The sequence below is a fragment of the Varanus komodoensis genome, unplaced genomic scaffold (assembly GCF_004798865.1).
Source record: "Varanus komodoensis strain SLA01 unplaced genomic scaffold, ASM479886v1 scaffold2, whole genome shotgun sequence".
NCBI lineage: Eukaryota > Metazoa > Chordata > Lepidosauria > Squamata > Varanidae > Varanus > Varanus komodoensis.
Genome location: NW_025335568.1, coordinates 11,292,455 through 11,304,171, shown reverse-complemented (window position 1 = coordinate 11,304,171; position 11,717 = coordinate 11,292,455). Strand labels below are relative to the sequence as shown.

The 11,717-nt window shown below is 46.5% G+C and overlaps 1 protein-coding gene across 1 annotated transcript in view; it reads left to right on the top strand.

Annotated features, from left to right (window-relative positions):
* Window positions 1–8,826: 8,826 nt before the first annotated feature.
* The window catches only part of LOC123022502 (placenta-specific gene 8 protein-like), a 21,030-nt gene continuing 18,139 nt past the window's right edge, over window positions 8,827–11,717 (top strand). The window contains exon 1 of the mRNA XM_044428227.1: window positions 8,827–9,073. The gene's annotated coding sequence lies outside the window, so the exon portion shown is untranslated. The remainder of the gene's footprint in view (window positions 9,074–11,717) is intronic.

Sequence of the window (11,717 nt, the reverse complement as noted above, 5' to 3'; positions counted from 1 at the left end):
ATTGTAAACTGAATTCCAACAATGACTATTTACAATGTATATTTGGGCTAAAATGGCCTGTCTACTGTAGCCTACAGCTAAAGGTGAGAGAAAGGAGCGGGGGAATGCCTCCTGAGACAGGATTTGATCCCACAATGCAAAGGCACACAGGAGTAATGCTTTTCAGACAGGATTTATCCAAATTTTCCCAACAGTGGGGAGGGAGAAGGCACTTAACCCTTTCCCTGCCAGCTGCTCTGTCCCATCATCACCCCTCCGCAGTGGTTTTGCTCCCTGCTGGCTTCTGACTCCAGAAAAGATGTGGCACTGGAAGGAAAAGGCCCTGGTTGAAGTGCTGCGAAAGGAAAGGGATGGACAGGAAGGGATCAAGCTTCTTTCCCCATTTGGAGCTTCACCCTCCCGTTCCTCCTCTCCCTTATCTGCTTTCAGGTAAAGGAACAAACACAGAGGCAGGGAAGGGGAGGAACACGACCGTGAGAAAGGATGCTTTTCCCAGCGCTCCAGGCTGCCCTTTGACAACTGCCTAAAGGGAGGGTCTTGGGGTATCTAAGGGGCAGGATCTCCGCTGGGTCCTTGCCAGCAGCAGCTCCCTTGCCCCTCTCGCTTCTGTGTTTGCACGTGCATTTGCTTCTTCCCCGGATCCTGGTTGCTAAGCGGCCCTGCCTAGCTCCGCAGACCCTGGCGAGGCTTTTTTGGATAGCGTAGGCAGGTGAGGCCTTTCAGAGGCTGCCCGTTCATTCTGAACAAGAACAAAGGAAGACAGACAGGCAGAAAGAGGGCATAAAGCCAGGTGAAAGCCAGGTGAAACCCAGAGCCTGTTTGTCAGGGAAGGGGGAAAAAAACCCTCAGATATTTGTCCAGCTTTACTTCCTTATACAACCAATAGGAGTGAGTGAGTCACAGAGTTGTCATTTATTTGAGCTGTCAGGGTTCCTGTGCCTCCCACGATTGCCGGTGATGCAGAAACTCAGCAAATGCATCTTCTGGCCCAGGACAACCATCAGCTGTTCAGTTTCTGACTGTGGCAGGTAGCTGTGGGCACAGGAGCCCCTGGAGTTGAAAAAAGCCAGCAAACTGAATTTCCACAGGGTGATTAAGGCTAGGTTTCCATGACACATCAACCCACCTTGAGCAGCCAGTGTGGGTGGGTTGTTGTGTCATCTGAATTTGGAGTCTTGTTGAGAATGAGGCTTATCTTCAGGAACAAGCCATGCAGAGAACCCCTGGTTTGTTATTGCGTTGTCCGAAATCCAGGAGACGGATGCTGTTCTGGGTGGCCATAACTGGTTCTGCAAGGGTGATACAAAAGCCCTGATCTGAATGTATCCTAAATAATATAGGTTCAATTAGGAAACTACTGCAAAATGAAGAGCATCCTAGGATGCCCGGGAGTACATTTCTGCAGGAAAGGATTTTTTTCCATGGCCTCAGCGGACACCACAGAAACAGGAAGGCAAGGCAAGGAGCTAACTTCTCCCTTGTGGGGTATTTGCAGGGCTCACTCCACAAGGGGTGCGGAACCTCAGGGCTGGGATCCAAACCTTTGCGGTCATATTTCTTCACCTGGCCTCACCTCCTTTCCACTCCCACCCCTGGAGCACCAGCCCTTGTGTGGTTCCCAGGCCTGGTGCATCCTGGAAGGCCGATGCCTCATAAAGGAAAGGCTTTATGCTAAAAGAGGCTGATGCTTTGGGTCTTTCAGCCATGCCCTTTTGCACCTGGCCCCAGCCCATCTTGCCTCCGACCCTGCCCACACATGGAATCTGACCTTGAATGATTCTTTAATATGGAATTTAGCCTTCAGCCTGAAGGAAGTTGATCACCTACTTTATATATATGCAAACACGTCCAGTCTTCTGCTTCTATTGGAAGGAGGAAGCTATCATACAAACGTACCTAGCAAAAAACATGATTAAAACAAACAGAAATGACTTGCCAGGGGCTATATAGCTGCAATCCAAGGGCTATTGGATTGCATTTTAAACAGAGGAGCACCTTGTTAAACACTTGAGCACCTGTCGAAATCCCAGTCCTCACCAACCGTAGAAGATGCTCCTCTGGCTTCAAACCCATGGAAGAGAGTCCCTCAGTGGCTTTTACTTTTGAGTGCAGGTGGCTAGGGTCAGCCTGCTTCAATACACAAGTTCCAGGGGAAACTGTCTCCATTGCAAAGCCCACTGATGCTTTGGCCAGGCTGGGAGGCCGAGCAAGTTCTGGGGAGAAAGTCCCGCGCCACCATCATCTTCTGCTTCACCAGTTCTCTGCCTGGCAAGCAAGCAACCCAGCATGGCCAGCCCTCCCCTTAGGCAGAGCGAGGAGCAGAGACGTGTCCGAGTGGTGGGGGGACGAGGCATGGGCATGACACATGGCCAAGGCTTCCATCCCCAAAGGTATCATACTGCAGTTTGGCATGGCAGAGTGGAGGACACTGCCCACCCCCAGCTCCGAGCTGAGATCCCACTACCCATTTCACTCTTGCCGCAGGCTGCCCAGTGCCTTGGGCCCCCCGTAGCAGGCCGGGGATGAACCAGCAGCGATCTGTTAGGGCTGGACTACCATGTAGGGTGACTTGCACCATGATGGGTAAGGTAAAGAGCACAGATTTTCAGATGCTGCAGCAACTGGGAGACCCACCAGAATGGGCAGAAGTCCCAGATTCTGCCAGGGCAAAACAGGGGGCAGATGAGGCAACATGGAAAGTGCCCCCTCTAGTTATAAATGCCAAAAAATCATGCTGGCTCCTATAAATGCCACATATCCCCTCAGCAGAGAGGCAATGCAGAGCTTATGACCCAGTACAAAGGAGCACAGGACTGAGATGCAGGAGATCTGGGTTCGTCCCCCTCATCCATGGAGCTGACGGGATCAATTTGGACCAGTCACAGACTCTCATCCCAACCTACTTCGCAGTTTGTTGCTGTGAGTGTACGAGGGAGAGGAAGAGAAACTTGTAAGCTGCCCTGAGTTCCTTGAAGGGGAATGGAGAGAATATAAAAATAATCACCATCTTAGGGAGGCTGGAGAAAGACAACAAAGGCGATCACAAGGGAACCTGGCAGGTCCAGGCACCCAGTAAATAATGCACAATGAGTAGAAGGTCCCCTAAAGGCTTTATTGGCAGGCATTTGAAAAACGAAATTGCAAAACTGCATGACGGAACAGGCAACTAATGGCCTGAGGCTATTCCAATAGCCCTGTATGCTACGACCCTCAGGACAATAGGGCTATTCCTTCAGGAAATCCCAGTGGGCAGAGCTGTGAGACCATGGGACTGTCTCGCCTCTACTGGCAAATAAACCCCCAGCTGGTAGATGGTGAGGCTAGAGACTGCAGCGCTCAGCCAACAAGCTCCAGACAAGAACTCTTTCTGCAGGCAAAAGTACACCTCCTGACTCCAAACAGCAAAGGGGCCTGAATCCCAAACCGGAAGCAAGACTGGGTGTCTGTGAAAAACCCCAGGGAAGAGCGGCATTTCGGCCTGAACAGGAAGGACCATCTGAGACCCTCCAGACCACCAGCACTGCCATGGAGCGTGAGCGACTCACAAAGTCATAAGAGCAGCCCTGTTGGATCGGTCGATCTGGTACAGCACTTTGTGCACACGGTGGCAAACCAGCTGCCCGCAGGCTCCCCACAGCAGGGCACACCAGACTTCCTCCTGCCTAGCTTGTCAGCAACAGGTGCATGCAGGCTGCAAAGTCCAGTGAAGAAGGAAGCAGCTAGCCCTGACAGCTGGTAGGCACTGACAGCCTCCTCCCGAGTCCAGCTTGGGGGCCATCACCACTTCCCATGGCAGTGAATTTCACAGTTCAGCTACATGCTGCATGAAAAGCTGCTCCCTTTCAGCTGCCCGAATCTCCCATCAGTCAGCTTCCTGGGACGACCCCAGCATCTGCTATTATGGGGGACCCTCGGGTCCATATGTCTCACTGCAAAAGAGCCAGAGCACTCCTGGCCCAGGAGCAGATGTGCAAAGCTAAGCCAGCCTCATCTTAGGGTGAGGGTCCAGTGTCCCATCCAAGGTATAAGGCAGGCAGCTCATCTCAAGACCAACTGCGGCTAATTTCCAAGAGCGACTGCTGGAAGGGCTTGATCCTGAAATCCAGAAGGCTGCCAGAAGGACCAAGCCAAATCTGGAAGAAGCAGTTTTAAGTGTTCCTAAACACACATAAAGTATTTTATCAGCTAAGGTTACACCCCTATCTGGACAGGCAGAACCTGGCAATGGTTATTCATGCACTGGTAACCTCTTGTCTGGATTACTGCAATGTACTCTTTGTGGGGCTTCCCTTGAAGATGGTTCAGAAAAGCCAGCTAGCTGGTCCAGAATAGGGCCTCGAGGCTGCTGACGAGGACTGGCGGACATGATCATATAAAGCCAGCTCTCTACCATCTCCACTGGTTACAAATTGAAGTCTGGGCCCAGTTCAAGGTGTTAACACTTGTGCTTAAAGCTCTAAATGCTTGTGGCTGGGGTATCCTATATGAACATACCCAGCCTCTTAGTGCATCTGAAAGAGCCCCCTCCTCAGGAAGTAAGGAGGCCGGGTACAAGGAGAAGGGCCTTCTCGACAGTGGCACCCCGACTTCGGAACCACTCCCCAGATAGGCTTGCCTGGTGCCTTCTGTGCATTCTGTTCAGTGCCAGACCTTTTTATTTTCCTGATATTTTAACTGCTAGAATGATTTTAATGGTTTCAATATATATTTGGTTATAAATTGCTGTGTCTTTTATGCTGATCTATGGTTCTGTGATGTTTACAATGGTGCAGTTTTATTTGAAAGATTGTTAGATCTTATTGCTATATTAGTTGTTATTTTAACTGTATTGTTGTTGTATATGTCTTAATTTATAACATGCCCAGGCAGCATGGGGCAGGATAAAAGTCAAATAAATAAATGCAGTAATGCAAAGTCATACCACGTGTGGGTCTATTCTTGGCTCTGCTGAAGTCAACCCTCCCTGACCAAGAGGAAACAAAAGGGGCACGGTGCATACTCCGCAGTCCAAAAATACCAACTCACAGCCAGCAGCTCATTTTAACTGACTGTTTGACACACAGATGCTTAAACTACAAAAGGGAACTAGGTCTGGGATTAGGACATGAAAAAAAGCGTGGTCAAATGGAACCACTTAGAGCCCTCTATGTGTTTGAAAAAGGAGGAAATGCATGTCAAGAATTGCATTTGGAGAAGTCTCAAGAAAGTCAAACCCCTGCTATGAAGGACCTATGATGTTCACGATACAAAACAGGGGGCCCAGAGTCCTGGGACACATGAAGAAATGTCAGTGACAGAAGCAGAAACTGGCTAGTGGGGACCCATGCAACAGGCTGCTGAAACTCCTCAGTATGGCAGGTGGACCCAAACCACGTCAACCTCTTGGGCAGAAAACAAAAGTACATTTGGCTGAAAGCTCCAAGAAGCAGCCCCGTGTTGCACTGTGATTGTGGAAACTTCTCGTATAAGATTTTAGTGAGTTAGTTAGGACATTTATATCCCATCTAATACAAAATCTCTCCCAGAATGACATTTTACCATACAACTGGGAAGACACATATAGATTAAGCATGCCATTTCAGTAAAGAAATGGGAACCCAGAATTTAAGAAACTTGGAGAGGTATAGCAGGAGGAGATAATATCAAAATGTGACCAGAGAGAGATAAAAGCAATATCAGATCTCAAAGATGCCTTGTTAAGTCTGAGTATGACTCTAGAGAAAAGTGACAATGCCACAAATAATAATTCCACCCAAGAAGCAGCAGAACTATCCCATCCCAAGTGCTAGATGACAGAAAAGTATGAGATATGCTAACAAATATTGCAAAAATACATTGGCTGTACTGAAGTGCACCAAAGGATTTCAGAAGAAGATCAGTTGGTGCTTTATGGACTACAACAAAGTCTTTGACTTCACGGATCACAAGAAGATGCACATGGTCCTGAAAGAAACAGAGATGGCTTAGCAGTTGATTGCCCTGATGCGTAAACTTTATCATGGACAAGATGCTCCTGTTAGGACAGAATATAAAGAGACAGAATGGTCTCCCTTAGGCAAAGGTGCCAGACAAGGGCATATTTTATCTTCCATTTGTTCAAACAGTATGCAGAAAAATCATAAGGAAAGCTGGATTAGAATCAGAGGAAGGAGTGAAAAACGGCAGAAGACAGATCAGTAATGTAAGATATGCAAAAGAAACCTTATTACTGGCAGAAACCAGGAGCAAACTGAAATTACTCTCAATGAAAGTGAAATAAAGTGCCGAAATAGGACTGCACCTGAACAGCCAAAATCGTGACTACAGAAGAATTGCAGAACTGTACCGTGAAAATGAAGAAATTGAAATTGTGAAAGTTTTTACTTATCTAGGCTCTGTCATCAATACAAATGGAGGCTACAGTCAAGAAATCTGAAGACGACTGAAAGCTGGATGGGCAGAAATGAAGAAACTAGAAACAATCGGCAAGTGAAAGGACGTTTCGCTAGAGGCCGAGGCCAAGCTCATCCACACTATTGTGTTCCTGATCATGATACAGGGTTGTGTGAAAGCTGACAGGAAGAAAATGGATGCTGAAGGACAGCTTTGTGAATATCTTGCACTGGCAGAAAGACAAGCCAGAGGATCTTAGGTCAGATCCAGCCAGGGCGTTCCCCAGAAGCAAAAATGACAGCTTTGAAGCTGTCCTGCTTTGGACGCATCATGAGAATGCAAGCCTCCCTGGAGAAGACAATCCTGCTAGGGAAAGTTGAAGGCAGAAGAAGAAAAGAAAGACCCCAAACGAGGAAGCCCCGGCCTGTAATTTATGATTGCTGAGCAAGGACGTCCTGGAGAGGACATTCTGGAGGGCTTCCTCTCATAGGGTTGCCATAAGCCAGAGGTGACTCAATGGCACATGACTACAAGTGCAAGCAAACCACAGGGACACTCTGTGCTCCAGTTGTTGGGAGAATTTGGGTAAATCCTGTCTGAAAAGCATTATTCCTGTGTGCCTTTGCATTTGTGGGATCAAATCCTGTCTTCCTTCTCAAAACCAAGCTGTCACTGTTTAAAATGGCATTCCCCCGCCCCTGGCTATGGGGCAAGAGCAGACAGAAAGAATTGGAGGTCCTCATTCAGTTAAATTCATTCACATTGTAGCTAGCTACTCTCTTTTGTAATTTACCGCTTGACAAGAAGTAGCTATTTGTTGTACTTTACTCAGGGTCTCAGACTTCCCGAAAGTAATACAAGAACTTACGATAGCCCAATTTTACATATCTAGGTAGACCTGGAGGTGGATCCATGCCTCTGGAAATTACTCCACTGATACATCAAAAATCGCCTTGTGAGATAGTGTAAACTTATTGTCTGTATGGTTGACTGATATTCCTGTATCTTTTCTCCATATGCTGATCACTGAACTTTATTGTAATACAGGTATTCTGTCCTTAATGGCTCTGTATGGGTGTACATGACTGAGAGAGTATAAAAACTGCTGGTAGATGAATTGAAGCTTTGCAGCGAGTTCATCTCTGCTAGACCGGTAATGCATTATTGTGAGTCAACCGCGGGAACCTGGGATAGACAATAAAGACGCAAAGGTTCATAACGATTGATCTTTCCTACGACCCCGAGTTTTATTTCCTCTTCTCAAATTGAGATTCCGGGATTCTGACACAGTGAACCGCGCTTGCTCTACATACGAAGGCTGCACTGAGCCACTCATGACCAGCTCACACCGTCTTGCCAGAAACGGGAGACCATATTAGAGCTCTCCTCAGCACTCGGGTGGGATCTAACTGAATAGCTGGGAAATGTGTTTCTTGACTGGTCTGGCACAATCAAACACAAAACCTTAGCCTTGATTGCAGCAGAACAGTTATATTGTATATTTTAGTGCAGCTATTCTTCACATGCTTTAAAGGGAACCAGAACAAGGCAGTGTGTGCAAGAGAACCCAGGACAGGAAATGCAAGAACAACTCATGCTTATAAAAGAAGGAGAAAGTCTCCTGAACATTATTGATAGATGAGGCTGAAAATAGCCTCAAAGTGGGGGGTGGGAGGTGCCTGCAAAGGTCAGGACAGAAGGACACACCTTGGCTTTTTATTTCAGAGAATTAAAGGCAACGCTTTGATCACATCACAACCGTACCTAAGTTTTCTGTAGGCAGCCTTATCATGTTCCAGTCTGCAGGAAACAGGCAAAACAAACAGGTTTAATTAAGGTGTGCAAATGCTTACAGAGCCTTATCACTCTAGCCAGAGTTTCCCCACTTCCGTTCAAAAGGGTTTTCTCTGTTGCATCATAGAGAATTTTATTATTCCAAATAAATCTGCATGGTACCCAAGTGCAAGAAATCAAAGGTCACCACAATTTTGAAAATTCGTCTTTCTCCGACGGAAGCACCGCTGCGTGCAGTGGAGCACATCCAGGTAAAATACTGTCCTGTGCTAAAGAAAACTGAACTAGGCTAGCTAGCAGCACAGAATACCCGCTTATCGCTTATTGAACCTAATCCACCCTTGCGCACGGCACACCTACTTGCTAACTACTTTATCTGAAAGGTACAGGGTATACCCCGACCCTCTCAGAGTCACGCAGGCATGACCATGTGAAACCAAAAACAGGAACAAGGTGGTGATAGAGATGCACAAGAAGCACGAGCGCAAGGTCAGGCAGGGAAGATAACATGACTAAGAGGCCTGCAAGACCCGGATACCAGCGACGATTAGGGGTGGTCAGCAGAAACTGTGGCAAGAGACGTGCCGAAGACATACGTTAGTACTTTTCCAGAGATAAAGAAATGCTATAAAAAGGCTTGTAATACCGTACATAGGGACCGCACTTTACTAAAGTGTTGGTCCCTGCGCAGGTACAATAAAGGAGTTTCTTCTCTCCACTCTGGTCTTGTGGTCTGTTTGCCAAGGACTGACAAGGCGTCCGTTGGGATATAACATTTGGAGGCCCCAGCAAGATTCGAGACCAGCGGTCTGGCCTCCTCCGACTCCAGGGACAGGCCCTATAGCCGTTTTTTTAGCCTCTGCCCCGGCTCGGTGGGACGTCTGACTAGCCGAGAGAGGAGTAATCGGTAAGTGCGCACGGCGGTTACCCGCCATCTGTTCTGTTCTGAATATCTGCAGATCTGGTATTGGAAAGAAAGGCCTGCTGGACGCAGCGTACGGGCCACTTTCCGGTCTGGGAGTGAGACGTCGTTCCCCGGCCTCAGTTCCTGTTTAGGTTGTGTATTTGTTTAGATTGTCTGTTTTGTCGTCTGTCTTGTTGATGTTTTGTCATCTGTCTTGTTGGACTGACACTTGGAATTCTCAGTATGGTTTATGTCCTGTTCTATTGTTGCTGTCTGTGTTTTCTGTCTTGTCTGTTTGTAAAGTGTGCCCCTTTCTGGGAGATAAGCATAGGCCAGAGTGGGTTTTGGGGGTTTCTCAGGAAATAGAAACTCCGCACGCAGCCGCACCAATCTGTCCTCTTCAGGGCAGGGTTGAAAGCAAGGGTGTGGATGGGTGTTCTTGCCCCTGAGATGAGAATGTGTGAACCTGGCTTTGTTTGAGATACAGATTCATGAGGTCATTGGCCTGAGCCCAAGCTTGGCTGAGTCCGGCTGGGAAAAAGGTGATGATCAGGGAAATGTGTGTGTGTGTGATTTTTTCCTTCCCCCATTCCTTCTATCTGAGCCAGAACTGGGAAGTAAGGAAATATGTGGCCCTTGAATTGGGCTAACACAGGTCCTACCCAGTTTTCTGGATATCCTCAATAAGCTTATCCTGTGTGAAAGCCCTGTATGAAAGAGGGGTTATATAGAAACATTTTTATGCAGGTCCTTTCCTTGTCAGAAACCAGGAACACTGTTTTAATGTCTTTAATGCAAGTGTTTCTGCCTCTTGCATTAAATGCAAGTTTTTCTGCCTTATAGCCCTCCTAGGTAGGAAGATTTTCTTGTTAGATTAAATAATGGTATTTGAAATTCCAGGAGGGGATGCTGATGGGCAGATGAAAGAAGGAAAAAAAACTGCTTTTTTTGCAAGTTCCTGGGGAGGATTTTACGGTTCTGGGATCACTTTTGGGTTGTATCTTGGACCAAGGGAGGTGAAACTACATCTGAGGGGCTGCAGAGGCTAAATGGATATTGCTGGAGTATGTTTGTGAAGGAAGGCATGGAAAGAAAGAGGATTTGTTCAGGAGGAAACACGTGCAAAAAGAAAGCACTGTGGTGTGGTTGTAATTTCATGGGGTTTGGATTGGAATTTTGTAGATGTTGTAAGTAGAAAGTAAAGGCAAGTGAGCAGATGGATTGTGGAAATGAAAGAAAAGGAAGGAAAAGTGAAGCAAAGATGCAGAAAGGAAGGGTTTTCTTTTATGTGATGAGGAGGTTTTGGAGAAATAGTGGAAATTGGTTGGTTTTTTCCTCCCCCTGTTGAACTTGCAGCAGTTTGGAATGTGAGGTGGGAGTGAAAGGCAAAAATATTTTTATTCTGGATGTTGTGTGTATGCCATGTGAGAATGAGAGTGACAGGAATTCCTTGATTCAGGGGGTGCATGGTGCTTGGTATGTGAGAGAATTTTAAGAGTTTTGGTAAATGGTGATTTGGTACTTTTTCTACTGGAAAAAAAAATATGGGAAGAAATGTGTACCTTTTGGAGTAAAGACAAGAAAAACAAATGAGAAAAAAGGGGAATAGTCTACCTTGCTAAGAGCACTCCCATTATTTAAAGAGACAGTAACTGCAGCCTCTTCTCTGGGTTTGGTCTGGCCAACTGAATTCAGGAGGGATTTGTGCTGGAAAATTTGGATTTCTTGACTCTGTGGGCTTGGCTATTCCACAGAGCCAAGAAAAGGGGGGGGGGTGCACTGGCAGGAAGATACCACAAACACCACTTTGTGAGTACTGCAAAAACAGCACACACAGCCTCTGAGCATGTGCAGAGTTCAAAGTACTTTGGGAAGTTTGAGCAGCTCTGCTTCCAGCCACAGATTGGAGGCGGGCTTGCACTAGTTCTCAAAAGAAAGTCTTTGAGTCTCTAGAAAACTCTCAAAAGAAATCTTGGTGTCTTGAAAATAAATAAAAGTTGTGTAACTGAGGTAAGGCATTTGAGGTCCTCTGAGTGTTCAAAGCTTGTATTGCCTCAGGAAAAATTCTGCCTGGGAAGGGTTGGGTTAAAACAAAGACCCTTAAGCAGTCTCAATGAGTCACTAGGGATTTTTTTAGGAAGGGAATCCTTCCAAAAAGCAATGTTGTGAGCATGTGATTTGTGTCGGCCATCAAGAGTTTTCCCTCTCCAATAACTTCTATTTTTCTATGCAACATGGATCTGGGTCTTATATGTGTGTGTGGGTATAAGTTCTGAATTCTGAGTATACCATTTTGTTATTTGCTATGTTACAACTGAAGGATTGGAAGGGAATGGATGAAACTCTGGGGCTGCGTATGTGTGTGCATGCATGCGCATGCAGTGGGAAGAGTTTCTTTTCAAAATCTATGAGGCTACTTTTCCCTTTGGTGTTCAACAGAAAGTTTTGTTTCCTTTTTCCTTTTGCAATGTTGCCAAATATTAATGATAGTGATATTGCTGTTACTGTTGTTACTGGTATTGATGGTGCTAAAAAAAAAATTTCCCTTACAGTAGCCTAATGTTTGTTGGGGACTGAGCCCATTTGCCAGCCCAAGGATGTGGGCAGCTGAAATGGCAAGTTCTCAAAACTTCTTTCCATGAACATA